Source organism: Tachyglossus aculeatus, chromosome 10 (assembly GCF_015852505.1).
Source record: "Tachyglossus aculeatus isolate mTacAcu1 chromosome 10, mTacAcu1.pri, whole genome shotgun sequence".
In the NCBI taxonomy this organism is placed as follows: Eukaryota; Metazoa; Chordata; class Mammalia; order Monotremata; family Tachyglossidae; genus Tachyglossus; species Tachyglossus aculeatus.
In genome coordinates this window covers 45,535,790-45,548,893 of record NC_052075.1, presented here as the reverse complement: position 1 = coordinate 45,548,893, position 13,104 = coordinate 45,535,790, and the positions used below count along the sequence as shown (strand labels likewise).

At 47.1% G+C, this 13,104-nt stretch overlaps 1 protein-coding gene across 1 annotated transcript in view; it reads left to right on the top strand.

Annotated features, from left to right (window-relative positions):
* The first annotated feature begins 6,762 nt into the window (after nucleotides 1-6,762).
* Nucleotides 6,763-13,104, top strand: part of PLXNA4 (plexin A4) — a 423,674-nt gene continuing 417,332 nt past the window's right edge. The window contains exon 1 of the mRNA XM_038752091.1: nucleotides 6,763-6,835. The gene's annotated coding sequence lies outside the window, so the exon portion shown is untranslated. The remainder of the gene's footprint in view (nucleotides 6,836-13,104) is intronic.

The window sequence follows — 13,104 nt, the reverse complement described above, 5'->3', positions numbered from 1 at the left end:
CGAGACATGCAGTCCCACATCAGGACCATTATAATGGTGGTTGAGTGGGATTTACAACCAGGCCCAGGGATTGCGAGACAGTCCATGCTTCTGCTGCTGTGAACTTTATCCCCATGCATTCATTCAATCATATTTATTGAGCACTTACTGTGTGCAGAGCACTGTACTAACTGCACACTGTAAGTGCTTAATAAATATGAATGCTTGGGAGAGTACAACACAACAATAAGCAGACACATTCCCTGCCCACAGTGACCCTCACAGTCTAGAGGGGGAGACAGACAATATAAATAAATGCCAGATTATGAATATAAATGCTTTGGGGCTGGGAGGTGGGAAGAACAAAGGGAGCAAGTCAGGGTGACGCACAAGGGAGTGGGAGAAGAGGAAAGGAGAGCTTAGTCAAGGAAGGCCTCTTGGAGGAGATGGGCCTTCAGAAGCAGCATGGCAAAGTGGATCGAATAAGGGCCTGAGAGTCAGAAGGACGTGGGTTCCAATCCTGGCTCCGCCACTTGTCTGCTGTGTGACCTTGGGCAAGTTGCTTCACTTCTCCGGGCCTCAGTTCCCTCGTCTGTAAAATGGGGATTCAGACTGTGAGCCCCATGTGAGATGTGGACGGTGTCCAACCTGATTGGCTTGTACCTGCCCCAGCGCTTAGTACGGTACCTGGCACATAGTAAGCACTTAACAAATACCACAATTATTATTGCTATTATTATTATTATTATAAGGCTTTGAAGTGGGGAGAGTGAAGGTCAGATTTGAGGAGGGAAGGCAGTCCAGACCAGAGGCAGGACGTGGTGAGGGGTCGGCGGCGAGATAGACGAGATGGCGGCACAATGAGAAGGTTGGCATTAGATGAGCCAACTGTGTGGGCTGGGTTGTAGTAGAAGAGTAGCGAGGTGAGGTAAGGTAACTGCAGCTTTGCATCAGGGAAATGGGCAGCAGCGGAAACCTACGGCCCCATGCTGCTGCACTCCCCAAGCCTCCACCTTTGTGTTTCCAGGATAAGAAGCATTGGTATCATCACTGGAATGAACCACACATCCCAGAAAGGCTCAGGGCACAGTAGTCCCCTATTTTCCCCTCCCACCCTGTCACTCCCATCTCCAGTACCGGGCCCTGCTTTCCCTACAGCTAAGGCAACCTGGCCTAAAAGGCCACAATCAAGTCTCCATTTTTCCAGGGATTACTGTGATTATTTATTAAGCACTTACTACGTGCCAAGCACTGTACGAAAAGCTGGAGTTTGCTACACTGTAAGGAGATTGGAACACAGTCCCTGTCCCACATGGGTGTCTCAGTCTGGGAGAACAGGTATTTTATCCTCATTTTTACAGAGGAGGCAACCAAGGCCCAGAGAAGTAAAGTGACTCGCCTAAGGTCACACAGCAGGCAAGTGACAGAGCCAAGATTAGAACTCAGGTTCTCCGGATTTGCTCCTTCCCCCAGGCCAAGTTTGAGAGGCAGGAATAAATGGAATCCACGGATAATTGATACCTCCCTTTAATAAACTCCCTCTACCAAGCCTTTAACCTGTCAGAGCTACTAAGAAGGACCACAATTAACTGATTTGTCACCTCCTTTCCTTGGCACAGGGGAGCAGGATGGCCAAAATGTAAGCAATAGAAAGAACTAGCAGCAGCAGCTGCAACAAATGGCGGTAATAAAATAAATCCAAGGTTTACCATGTGTCTTCATTGTGGGTTCAGGGGGCAGAGGGGCAAGCAGTGGGAAAGGAGCATTTGAATTTAGGGGGTGTCTTGGAGGCTGTTGAAAGTTTTGCAAGAGTGTCTGGGTCCAAAATAGTTGGGAAAGGGGAAATTAATCCCAGCTCTACTTTCTGATATTACAATAACGGCTGACAGAGAAGGATCCCAGAGTGTGCTGGAAAAGCCAGCTGACCCTTCTGCTTCGATACAGAGGATACTGAAGCATGGAGTAGTGATGGGATTGAAGCAGTGTGGCCTAGTGGAAAAATATATGCCTGGGAGTCAGAGGATTTGGGTTCTAATCCCGACTCTTAAACTTGTCTGCTTTGTGACCTTGGGCAAATCACTTTAACCTCTCTGTGCATCAGTTACCTCATCTGTATAATGGGGATTAAGACAGGGAGCCCTATGTCGGTCAATTGTATTTGAGTGCTTACTGTGTTCACAGCACTGTACTAAGCGTTTGGGAGAGTGCAATATAACAGATTCATTCATTCAAATGTATTTATTAAGGGCTACCCTACCCAAAACGAGTTTACAATCTACAGGGACAGGGACTGTGTCCAACCTGATCATCCTGTATTCATTCATTCATTCATTTGCATTTATTGAGCACTTACTGTGTGCAGAGCTCTGTACTAAGCGCTTGGAAGGTACAATTTGGCAGCAGAGACAATCCCTACCCAGCAATGAGCTCACAGTCTGGAAGGGGGAGATGGACAACAGAACAAAACAAGTAGACAGGCATCAATAACGTCAAAATAAATAGAATTATAGATATATACACATCATTAATAAAATAAATAGAATAATAAATATGTACAAATATATGCAAGTGCTGTGGGGCGGGGAAGGGGGTAGAGCACAGGGAGGGAGTAGGGGCGACGGGGAGGGGAGGAGGAGCAGAGGAAATCTACCCAGGCTTTTAGTGCAGTGCCTGGAACATTCATTCAATCATATTTATTGAGCGCTTACTGTGCGAAGAGCACTGTACTAAGCGCTTGGTAAGTACAAGCTGGCAACATATAGAGACGGTCCCTACCCAACAACGGGCTCACAGTCTAGAGGGGGGGGAGACAGACAACAAAACAAAACATGTGGACAGGTGTCAAGTCATCAGAATAAATAGAAGAAGCAGCGTGGCTCAGTGGAAAGAGCACGGGCTTTGGAGTCAGAGGTCATGGGTTCGAATTCCGACTCCACCACATGTCTGCTGTGTGACCTTGGGCAAGTCACTTAACTTTTCTGAGCCTAAGTTACCTCATCTGTAAAATGGGGATGAAGACTGTGAGCCTCACGTGGGACAACCTGATCACCTTGTAACCTCCCCAGCGCTTAGAACAGTGCTTTGCACATAGCGCTTAATAAATGCCATTATTATTATCATTATCATTAACAAAATAAATAGAATAGTAAATATGTACAAGTAAAATAGAGTAATACCATCGTTATTATCATATCATTATTATCTTATTATTATCAGTAACATAGTAAGCGCTTAAAAAGTACCATTAACAAAAATCAATTAATAAACCCCACTTTTTCTAGGCTCCCCTTTCTTCGAAATTCCCAGCTTCTCCCCTCAGATCCAGGCCAGGGCCAGCTCTGACGAGCCCCAGGGCCACCCAGCTGGAGGGCGAGGTTCAGGGCTGAGGTTTGGGCTCCTGTTAGCTTGTCCTGGCTCTGGCTGCAGGCCATGGCCGGCTGGGGGGTGTCCGCAACCTGTTTCTATTTATTCCATATCTATTCTATTTATTTTATTTACATATCTATTCTATCTATTTATTTTATTTTGTTCATATGTTTGGTTTTGTTCTCTGTCTCCCCCTTTTAGACTGTGAGCCCACTGTTGGGTAGGGACCGTCTCTGCATGTTGCCAACTTGGACTTCCCAAGCGCTTCGTCCAGCGCTGTGCCCACAGTAAGCGCTCAATAAATACGATTGATTGATTGATTGATTGACTGAGCACGAGGCCCAGCGAACACGAGCAATCAGGAACTTAATGCCTCCTTTCCATCCTGCCAGCCTCGCCTGGTTGCCATGGCAACGACTCGGCTCCACGTGGATTTGGGGCCCCCGCCGGGACCCGAGTTGGGAAGGAGACGCTGCTCCCAGACGCTGCCTCCGGGCCCGGTTTCAGACCATAAGAGGTAATAATTGGGGGGCTCCTTAAGTGCTTACTATGTGCTAAGTGCTGGGTAGCTACCTGTCTGTGTCCCAAACGGGGTCCCCAGCCTAGGAGGGGAGGGAGACTAGCAGCCCGAGGCGCATTTGAGTAGGCCCCGCCTCAGGGGCTACTGACTTTTAAAGCTCCTTGTCCCAGTTGGAAGCCCCGCCTGTGTGAAAAGGAAGGGAAAGGGGAAAGGAAAAGGGGGGGCCTCCCCCTCAGAGAGACAATCAAGGTTTCTGGGGTTCCAACAGGCTTCCAGAAGTGGAAAAAATGGATAGTTCCCTTCCTGAAACTCCCTACCTCCTCCTTCACATCCAGCAAACCATCTCCCCGTCTCCAAAACTTACATCTCCTCCAGGAAGTCTTCCTGACTAATCTCTCAGCCCCTCCCTTTATTTCCCTCCATACTGCATCACCTATACCTATACCCTTGAGTCCTCAGCCCTCACCCCATCCCCAGCATTTAGGGGTCTCACTCCACCCTCAGAGCACTTCAGTACATATTCTGGCACTCCATTCTTTCCCCTGCCAACAACCCGAATCTTCCCTGTCTTTCCCTGACTCTCCCCAGTGACAGACCACCCAACCCCCTGGCCTGGAATGCCCTCCCTCCGCACATCTGCCAAACTAGCTCTCTTCCTCCCTTCAAAGCCTCCAGGAGGCCTTCCCACACTCAGCCCCCTCCTTCCTCTCCCCATCCCCTCCTCCTTACCTCCTTCCCCTCCCCACAGCACCTGTATATATGTTTGTACGTATTTATTACTCTATTTATTTTATTTGTACATATTTATTCCATTTATTTTTTGTTAACATATTTTGTTGTCCGTCTCCCCCTTCTAGACTGTGAGCCTGCTGTTGGGTAGGGACCGTCTCTATATGTTGCCAACTTGTACTTCCCAAGCACTTAGTACAGTGCTCTGCACACAGTAAGCGCTCAATAAATATGATTGAATGAATGAATTTGAGTAGGCCCCGCCTCAGGGGCTAGTGACTTTTAAAGCTCCTTGTCCCAGTTGGAAGCCCCGCCTGTGTGAAAAGGAAGGGAAAGGGGAAAGGAAAAGTGGGGGGGGGGGGATCCCTCTCAGAGAGACAGTCAAGGTTTCTGGGGTTCCAACAGGCTGCCAGAAGTGGAAAAAATGGATAGTCCTTTCCTGAAACTCCCTACCTCCTCCTTCACATCCAGCAAACCATCTCCCCCTCTCCAAAACTTACATCTCCTCCAGGAAGTCTTCCCTGACTAATCTCTCAGCCCCTCCCTTTATTTCCCTCCATACTGCATCACCTAGACACTTGAGTCCTCAGCCCTCACCCCATCTCCAGCATTTAGGGGTCTCACCCCACCCTCAGAGCACTTAAATACGTATTCTGGTACTCCGTTCTTTCCCCTGCCAACAATTTATCTGTCTCCCCAGCTATTCATTCATTCAATCGTATTTATTGAGCGCTTACTGTGTGCAGAGCACTGTACTAAGCGCTTTGGAAGTACAAGTTGGCAACATATAGTGACGGTCCCTACCCAACAGCGGGCTCACAGTCTAGAAGGGGGAGACAGACAACAAAACAAAACATATTAACAAAATCAAATAAATAGAATAGTAAATATGTACAAGTAAAATAAAAAAGAGTAATAAATATGTACAAACAGCAAATACAAATATGTATTTGCAATACAAAAACAAATATGTACAATACAAATATGAAGAAGCAGCGTGGCTCAGTGGAAAGAGCACGGGCTTTGGAGTCAGAGGTCAGGGGTTCAAATTCCGGCTCCGTCAAATGTCTGCTGTGTGACCTTGGGAAAGTCACTTAACTTCTCTGAGCCTCAGTTACCTCATCTGTAAAATGGGGATTGACTGTGAGTCCCACGTTGGACAACTTAATCACCTTGTATCCTCCCCAGCGCTAACAGTGCTTTGCACATAGTAAGCGCTTAACAAATGCCAACATTATTATTATTATTATTATATATACAGGCCACCTCGACTTGCTCACCTTCCTCTCCCCACCCCACAGCACTTGGGTATTTATGTATATATCTATAATTCTATGTATTTATATTGATGACTCTTTGCTTGTTTTGATGTGTATGTATCTCTAATTCTATTTATTTATATTGATGCCTGTTTGTTTTGATGTCTGTCTCCCCCCTTCAAGATTGTAAGACCAATGTGGGCAGGGATTGTCTCTATTGCTGATTGTACTTTCCAAGCACTTAATACAGTGCTCTGCACGCAGTAAGTGCTCAGTAAATACGATTGAATGAATGAATGAATTGTCATTCATCCAGTTCTAGAACAGGGGAGGTGCATTTTTGCAGAACACTGCATTGAGGAAAAACTCGGATTTGCAGTGCTCTCCCCGGGTCTGGCTACCAAACACATGTGTACAGTTTTTTCTGACACTTCATCCAGGCAGGCACTCGGAGTCAGCAGAACATTCCCTATTTCTGTTGTTGCATCCTAGCCAAAACATGAGAAAAACATGCTTTCTTCCAGACCAGAGTGTAGATGGATTGCCTAGTTTAAACCAGGGGAGAAGCTTCAGTTTCAGACGGGTGGGCGTATTCATTCAATCGTATTTATTGAGCGCTTACTGTGTGCAGAGCATGTGTATGTGTGCATACACAACCTGTCCAATCTAAAAAGATTAAGGATAAGATAAGACAATCTTATTTATTCAGCACTTAACTGTGTGCACAGCACTGTATTAAGCGCTTGGTGGAGCAAAATACAACAGAAATGTTAGACATGTTCCCTGCCCACAATGAGCTTGCAGTCTAGAGGGGGAGGAAGAAGGTGATTGAAATTTACAGAAGCACAACTGGTGTGAACTGGATAAACATGAACTTGTTCTTCATCCAACCCTACAGTTCCAGGAGTAGGAAGCATCCAGTGACACTCCAAGATGGCCACATCAGGAAAGAGGAAAGAAACAGCTCTTCCCGCGGTGCAAGGTAAGCAGTTGGAAGCTGTGCCGGCCAAAGATGCCAACTATTTGATAAGTTTAGGTCACTAGACCAAAAACTTAGGGATGCAGTCGTGGACGATCCTAACCAGGTGTGTGAGGAGCCAGAAGGGTAGCAGCCCCCCTCCATTCATTTCTTTAAGCATCATTGCCTCAGGAGAAGATGGAGCCCTGGGCTGGAGGGGCCCGGCAATGGTCATATGATTCCACATGCAAGATATCTTCCTGGCTAAAATGCCCCCACAGGGGTTGTTAGGCTTTCCAGGCCCTGATAAAAATTTGTATATATTTCATTTCTGGGATATGTTATTTGTTGTCTGGAGTTTTAGGTTCCTGGCCTTACTTTAATTGCATATTCATGCCTTCACATGTCTGCCCTGGATCCCCGGTTAGACTGAAAGCCTTCGAGGGCAGGGACTCGGCTTTCTTCTCCTATTCGTAACTCTGCAAAACACCTTACACAGTGTTGAGCACCGTAGGTTTTGATGGTGAGCACGACCAGGACTGGGACATACCCTTGGCCTAAATGAGCAACTTTTCAGGCCCTGGGGGTAGAGGAGAAAGGTCAGGTTGAGGGGGAGAATAACGAGAGGCAGTCTAGATTGGTAAAGGTTTTGAAGAACTGTTATGTTAGGCTGAAGTCCACTCCCCCCGGGGAACTAAAGCGTGCTTTCTTCAGCGCAGTAGTCCCCATTTTAAATAAAGTTTGGAGCCACTGAACCAGTGCAAATTAATTCCCATACATATCCTAGGTAGTATCTAGAGGGCTTGATAGAAAACCTTCTTCAAGATCTGTAACAGTATCATTTTGGTGTCTCTGCTTGTACTTCCATTGCTCCTCGATTTGAATTTTAATAAGTTCGCCGTGCCAGACAGCGGTCTCCCGGATGGCCTTCCCTGGCTGCCGATTTACCTCTCATTTACCTTCGTGTTCATTCCTGAAAGATGTCTGTTTTCCCAGCTTCTCTTCTGTCACCGAACTGTCAGAAGAAGCAACCGAACATCCGTTAGCCTGTTGGGGAAATATATTTGTACACATGTAACCTAATCAGAATGTAAATTTTCGTGTCAGCTATGGCAGAGAACCAGGCTTTCTCCTACCAAGCAGACCTAGATGTCTTGGTGTCAAAAATGTGGCAGGAGCCATCAGCCATGTACTGAAAGCAAGACTGTCCCTGGAACAAGTGACTCTACCTCGGAATTCCTTATAGATATTCCAGGTTTAAAAATATAGACAGAGGGGAGGGCAAAGCACACTGCCCCTATCCCACCCCCTTATCACCCACCCCCACTGGTGTCAACAGTGAATGTGGAGAGAGGCGTCTGCTGGGAGCAATAATGCAGTCTGTGGCCATTCAGGAAGATTTCACAGTGTGCTTTCCTTTAATAATTGACCACTGTTGTGTGCGATGAAACGTTGTTGGATTTTTGGAGTATGCAAGAGGCTGTCCACAACAGGGCAAAGAATGAGAGGTCTGTCCCCAAACCTATCCCCAGAACAAACAGAGCAGCAGCAGTCAGACTTTAGAACAGGGAGGATTTCACGAGGTCTCCCACCTAAGTACTTTGTTTTTATTTTTTCACTGGCTGAAGCAGCAGAATTTTGGGGAAGCCCCCCTTGGCTGACAGGGTAAGAAAGGGAAGAGGTTTTGGCCGGGGGGCGGGGGGGTTGTTGTTGTTGTTTTAATGCTAAAATTCTTGGAAATACATCTAGCTGAGATGCATTTGGTCCATTTTTCTGTTTCTAATAATTAGGTATCCGGGCTTCTATCCCTGTGAATATGCTTTTTCGTTCCCGGAGCAGAAACTTTTTAAAAGCCTAGGGTCACTCCAGCTATTGGGGCCTCTTATTGCCTTTCAGCACCTCTGTGAGTTTCTGTCTGATCCTCTGCAGATTTCCTTCAGCCTTCTCCCTGCAAAATGGCCAGGCTTGGTTTGTTTGAAGACATTTTTCTGCATTTAGAGTTCATCCCCCAGGCTATATTCCCAGTCCCCTTTTGTTGAGTCAATTCCTGGCTCCTTAAGTCTTATCCATAACAGTCACAAAGAGAGGGAGAAAAAAGTCAATTTCTGCCTTTTATTAGCGGAAGCAGATCTCTGTCGACACACTCCACTCAAAGTTCAGTATCACCTTCCCACCTGGGCTGTTTTTGCACCTGATGACACGTGAAAGGATTTCAGCTTCTCTTTGCGGTATGGGTCGTTCTGTGTATTTGTAGGGGATCCATTCAGGGAGGGCTGCTTGGAGGAGGTGAGATTTCAGGAGCTTCTTGCATGGAAGAAGGGGGGCGAGAAGGGGTATTCCAAACATTGGCTGTGGCTGAGGAGGAGGGATTTGGATAATGGGGCAAGAGTCACCTGAGGCGAGCAGAGGGGAGGAAATAAGGAGATGGCAGGAGGTCAGTGAGGGATGGAAAACGATCTGGAAGCAGAGTGTGAGGATCTTACTCTTGTCGCAGAGTTTGGGGGGGAAGGGGGTGTCACCGGAGGATTTCAAGAAAGTGGGAGGCATGGCCAAAGTAAGTCGGTGGAATTTAGGGATCCTGGCATGTATCAGGAGAAGCAGCCTGCTTAGTGGATAGAACACAGGCTTGGGAGTCAGAATGACCTGGATTCTAATTCTGGCTTTGCCACATGTCTGCTGTGTGATTTTGGGTAAGTCACATCTTCTATGTGCTTCAGTTACCTCATCTGTAAAATGGAGATTAAGAGTGTGAGCCCCATATGGGACAGGGACTCTGTCCAACCTGATTTACTTGTATGTACCCCAGCGTTAGAATGGTGCTTGGCACATAGTAAGTGCTTAACAAGTGTTATTATTATTGTTATTTTATTATTGTGTGTCCACGTATGGTCCTTCACCAGCACTGACTGTGGGAGAAGGGTGGAGGGGACAACTGGAGACCCTCATTTTCCATTGTCAGTCGCCTTGAAATCCCAGAATTGAGTCCAACTGGTGAGGAGGCTGTGCCAATAGGGAACAAAAGTCTAGCCTAGAGCTAGACAGAAATACTTTCTATGCTTCCCTTTCTGAATTCTGGTATTTTTTTAAATGCTCCTATGATTTATAATTTATTCCTCTTTGTTGTGGGTATGTCCTCCCTGATCTAGATTGTGAACCTCTTGTAGAACAGGCATCCTGTTTGATCTGCTTATCTTATACTTACCATACCCCTTAGCACAGTGCTTAGCATCTAGTAAGTGCTCTTTAAGTCTAGTCACAAAAGTTCCCAAATGGTTAAACTCAATGGTGGAGTCGTTCATCAACTGAATGGGGATTGGGTGCTAATAGGGCCTCACTGAGCATTCATTCATTCATTCAATCGTATTTATTGAGCGCTTAGTGTGTGCAGAGCACTGTACTAAGGGCTTGGGAAGTACAAGTTGGCAACATCTAGAGACGGTCCCTACCCAACAGCGGGCTCACAGTCTAGAAACATCCCAGGGAGCCTCCCCCAATGGCATGGGCCATGGTGCTACTCCCCCAGTAAGTGTGGGCTCAAACTGGGAATGAGAAGCAGCGTGACTTTGTGGAAAGAGCCCAGGCCTAGGAATCAGAGGACTTGGATTCTAATCCCAACTCTGCCACTTTGGACTTGTATTTTTAGTATTTGTTAAGAGCTTACTATGTGCCAGGCACTGTACTAAGCGCTGGAGTGGATACAAGCAAATCAGGTTGGACACAGTCCCTGGCCCACGTGGAGCTCACAATCTCCATCCCCATTTTACAGGTGAGGTAACTGAGACTCAGCAAAGTGAAGTGATTTGCCCAAGGTCACACAGAAGACAAGTGGAGTAGCTGGGATTAGAAACGATGACCTTCTGGCTCATATGACCTTTTGACTCCACTGCCACTTTCCTGCTATGTCACCTTGGGCAAGTCACTTAACTTCTTTGGGCCTCAGTTTCCAAATGTAAATGAAATACCCATTCTTCCTTCCTCAACTCCTTCAACTCTCTCAACGCACCTTCTCACTCCCCTGGCCTTCTGATGATTTCTTATCACTAAGCCACAATGTAGGATCACTTCCCCCCGTATCCCTGCATACAGTTCCTTGGCTCCTTTGCTTAAGCAGTGGAGTGCTGCTGAGAAATCCAGGCACCAGGCTGACCTCGTCTATCAAAAATACAACCTCATCTGCTTAAATTCTGCCCTCTCTTCTGACTGGCAACAAAACTTCTCCAACCTAATTGATTCTCATGCCACCTGTTTCCAACTTTTAACTCCCTCATACCCCCTGTCTTCCCCCACCTCCACCCATCTCTTTCCTTTAATGACCTGGCCACATACATTATTACATTACAAATTGAAGCCATCAGGTGCCATTTCCCCGAAGTCTCCCCTGCTCCTCTTCAGTACCTCCCTCCTCCTGCAACTTTTTAGACTTTTCCATCTTTCTCTCAGGAAGAGATCTTCTTCCACCTCTCAATTCTACCCCATCCATCTGTGCCTCTGATCACAACCCTTATCACCTCATCAAAAAGCTTGCACCTTCTGTAACCATCATCTTCAGCAGTTCACTTCTGAATGACTGTTCCCCACTGCTTTCAAAAATGTTGATGTGTCCTTTATCCTGAAAAAAACCCAAAACCCTTCCTTGACCCCATGGCTACCTCCACCCATTCCTTTCTAAACTCCTTGAGCCAGTTGCCTCTGTTCCTCTCTTTCAATTCTTTCCTTAATCCCCTCCAATCTGGCTTCTGCCCTCTTCACTCCAGGGAAGCTCTCTTCTCTAAAGTTCACCAATGACCTTCTTCTTGCCAAATCCAACCGCCTCTACTCCATCCTAATCCTTCTCGAGCTCTCACTTGTCCTCAATACTGTATACCACCTGCTTCTTGAAACATTATCGAACCTTGGCTTCGCAGACACTTTCCTCTCCTGGTTCTCCTACCATCTCTCTGATCACTCCTCAGTCTCTTTCATGGGCTCCTCCTCTGCCTCCCACCTTCTAACAGTGGGAGCCCCCGAGGGCTCAGTTTGGGGTCCCTCTCTAGTGTCTATCAACACCCCTTTCATTGGAGAACTCATTTAGTTTCTTTAGTGCCTTAGTTTCCTCATCAGTAAAATAGGGATGAAATACCGGTTCTCCCGCTCCCTTAGAGCCCATGTGGGACAGGGACTGTGTCTGACAGGATTGTCTTGTGACCACCCCAGTGCTCAGTACAGTTCTTGGCACATAGTAAGCACTTAACAAATATCATCATCATCATCATCATCAAGCCCCCTGTAGCTTCCAGCTCATGAACCAGTCCCAATGTGCTGGACGCCGATGCTGATGAGCTGCAGGCCTTGGTGGGGGCTTAAGTTTGGACGGAGACACAGGCTGTGGGAGAGTGCAGGGTGGAGACATACATACCTTACCCAACTCGATCTTCTGACTCGTTGTGTGGCCTCAGGGATGATTGGCTTGATTTAGTGTGACGAGCAGCCGTGTTTCACCTCGGGACTCTCCGGCTGGATCGGGCCTGGTCCCCGCTGATAACTCCAGGCCACTACAACCACTTAAAAGGCCTGTGGGAGTCGTTAGTGTTTGGACTGAATCTTAATTGACCTCCTCAGTGATCACCCCGATCCCTGAACATGGCAGCTCTGACAGCGCTGACAGTTGGATGGCTCTTCTAGGCAGCAGCATGTCTGTTATCCCAGATGCTCCGTCCCTTCGGGAGTCAAGATGGGGTAGCCCGACGACGTTGACACTTGAGAATTTGGGGGCCTCTCTGCCGACCCTTGACCCCGCCCCGCGGCACCAAGCAGGGGACAGACCAACTGAAAACCAGACTGTCCGGTATGAAATAAGAAAGCAGCAGGGCCTAGCAGAAAGAGCACAGACCTGGAAGTAGAGGACTTGGGTTCTAATCCCAATTCTGCCCCTTGCCCCTTGTGTAACCTTCGGCAAGTCACTTAATTTCTTTGTGCCTCAGTTATCTCAGCTATAAGTGGAAGTTTAATACCTGTTCTCCCTCTTAGTCTGTGAGCCCCATGTAGGGCAGGGACTGTGTCCATCCTGATAGTCTCATAGCTATACTGGAGCTAAGTGCAGTGCTTAACAAATACCACAGTGATTATTATAATATTGGTAATTACTATTAACACCAGACAAATGGCTACCCTAGCTGAAGTGGCACCAAGTGTGTCTGTCCTCATTCACCCCAATCTTCTCAGTTTGCCAAATGCTCCTTCCCAGGAGGTGCACGTTCTTGCTTTGTGAATCTCTGGCTCGTTTCCCTTCCAGCCCATGGAGACCTTCCTCTCAC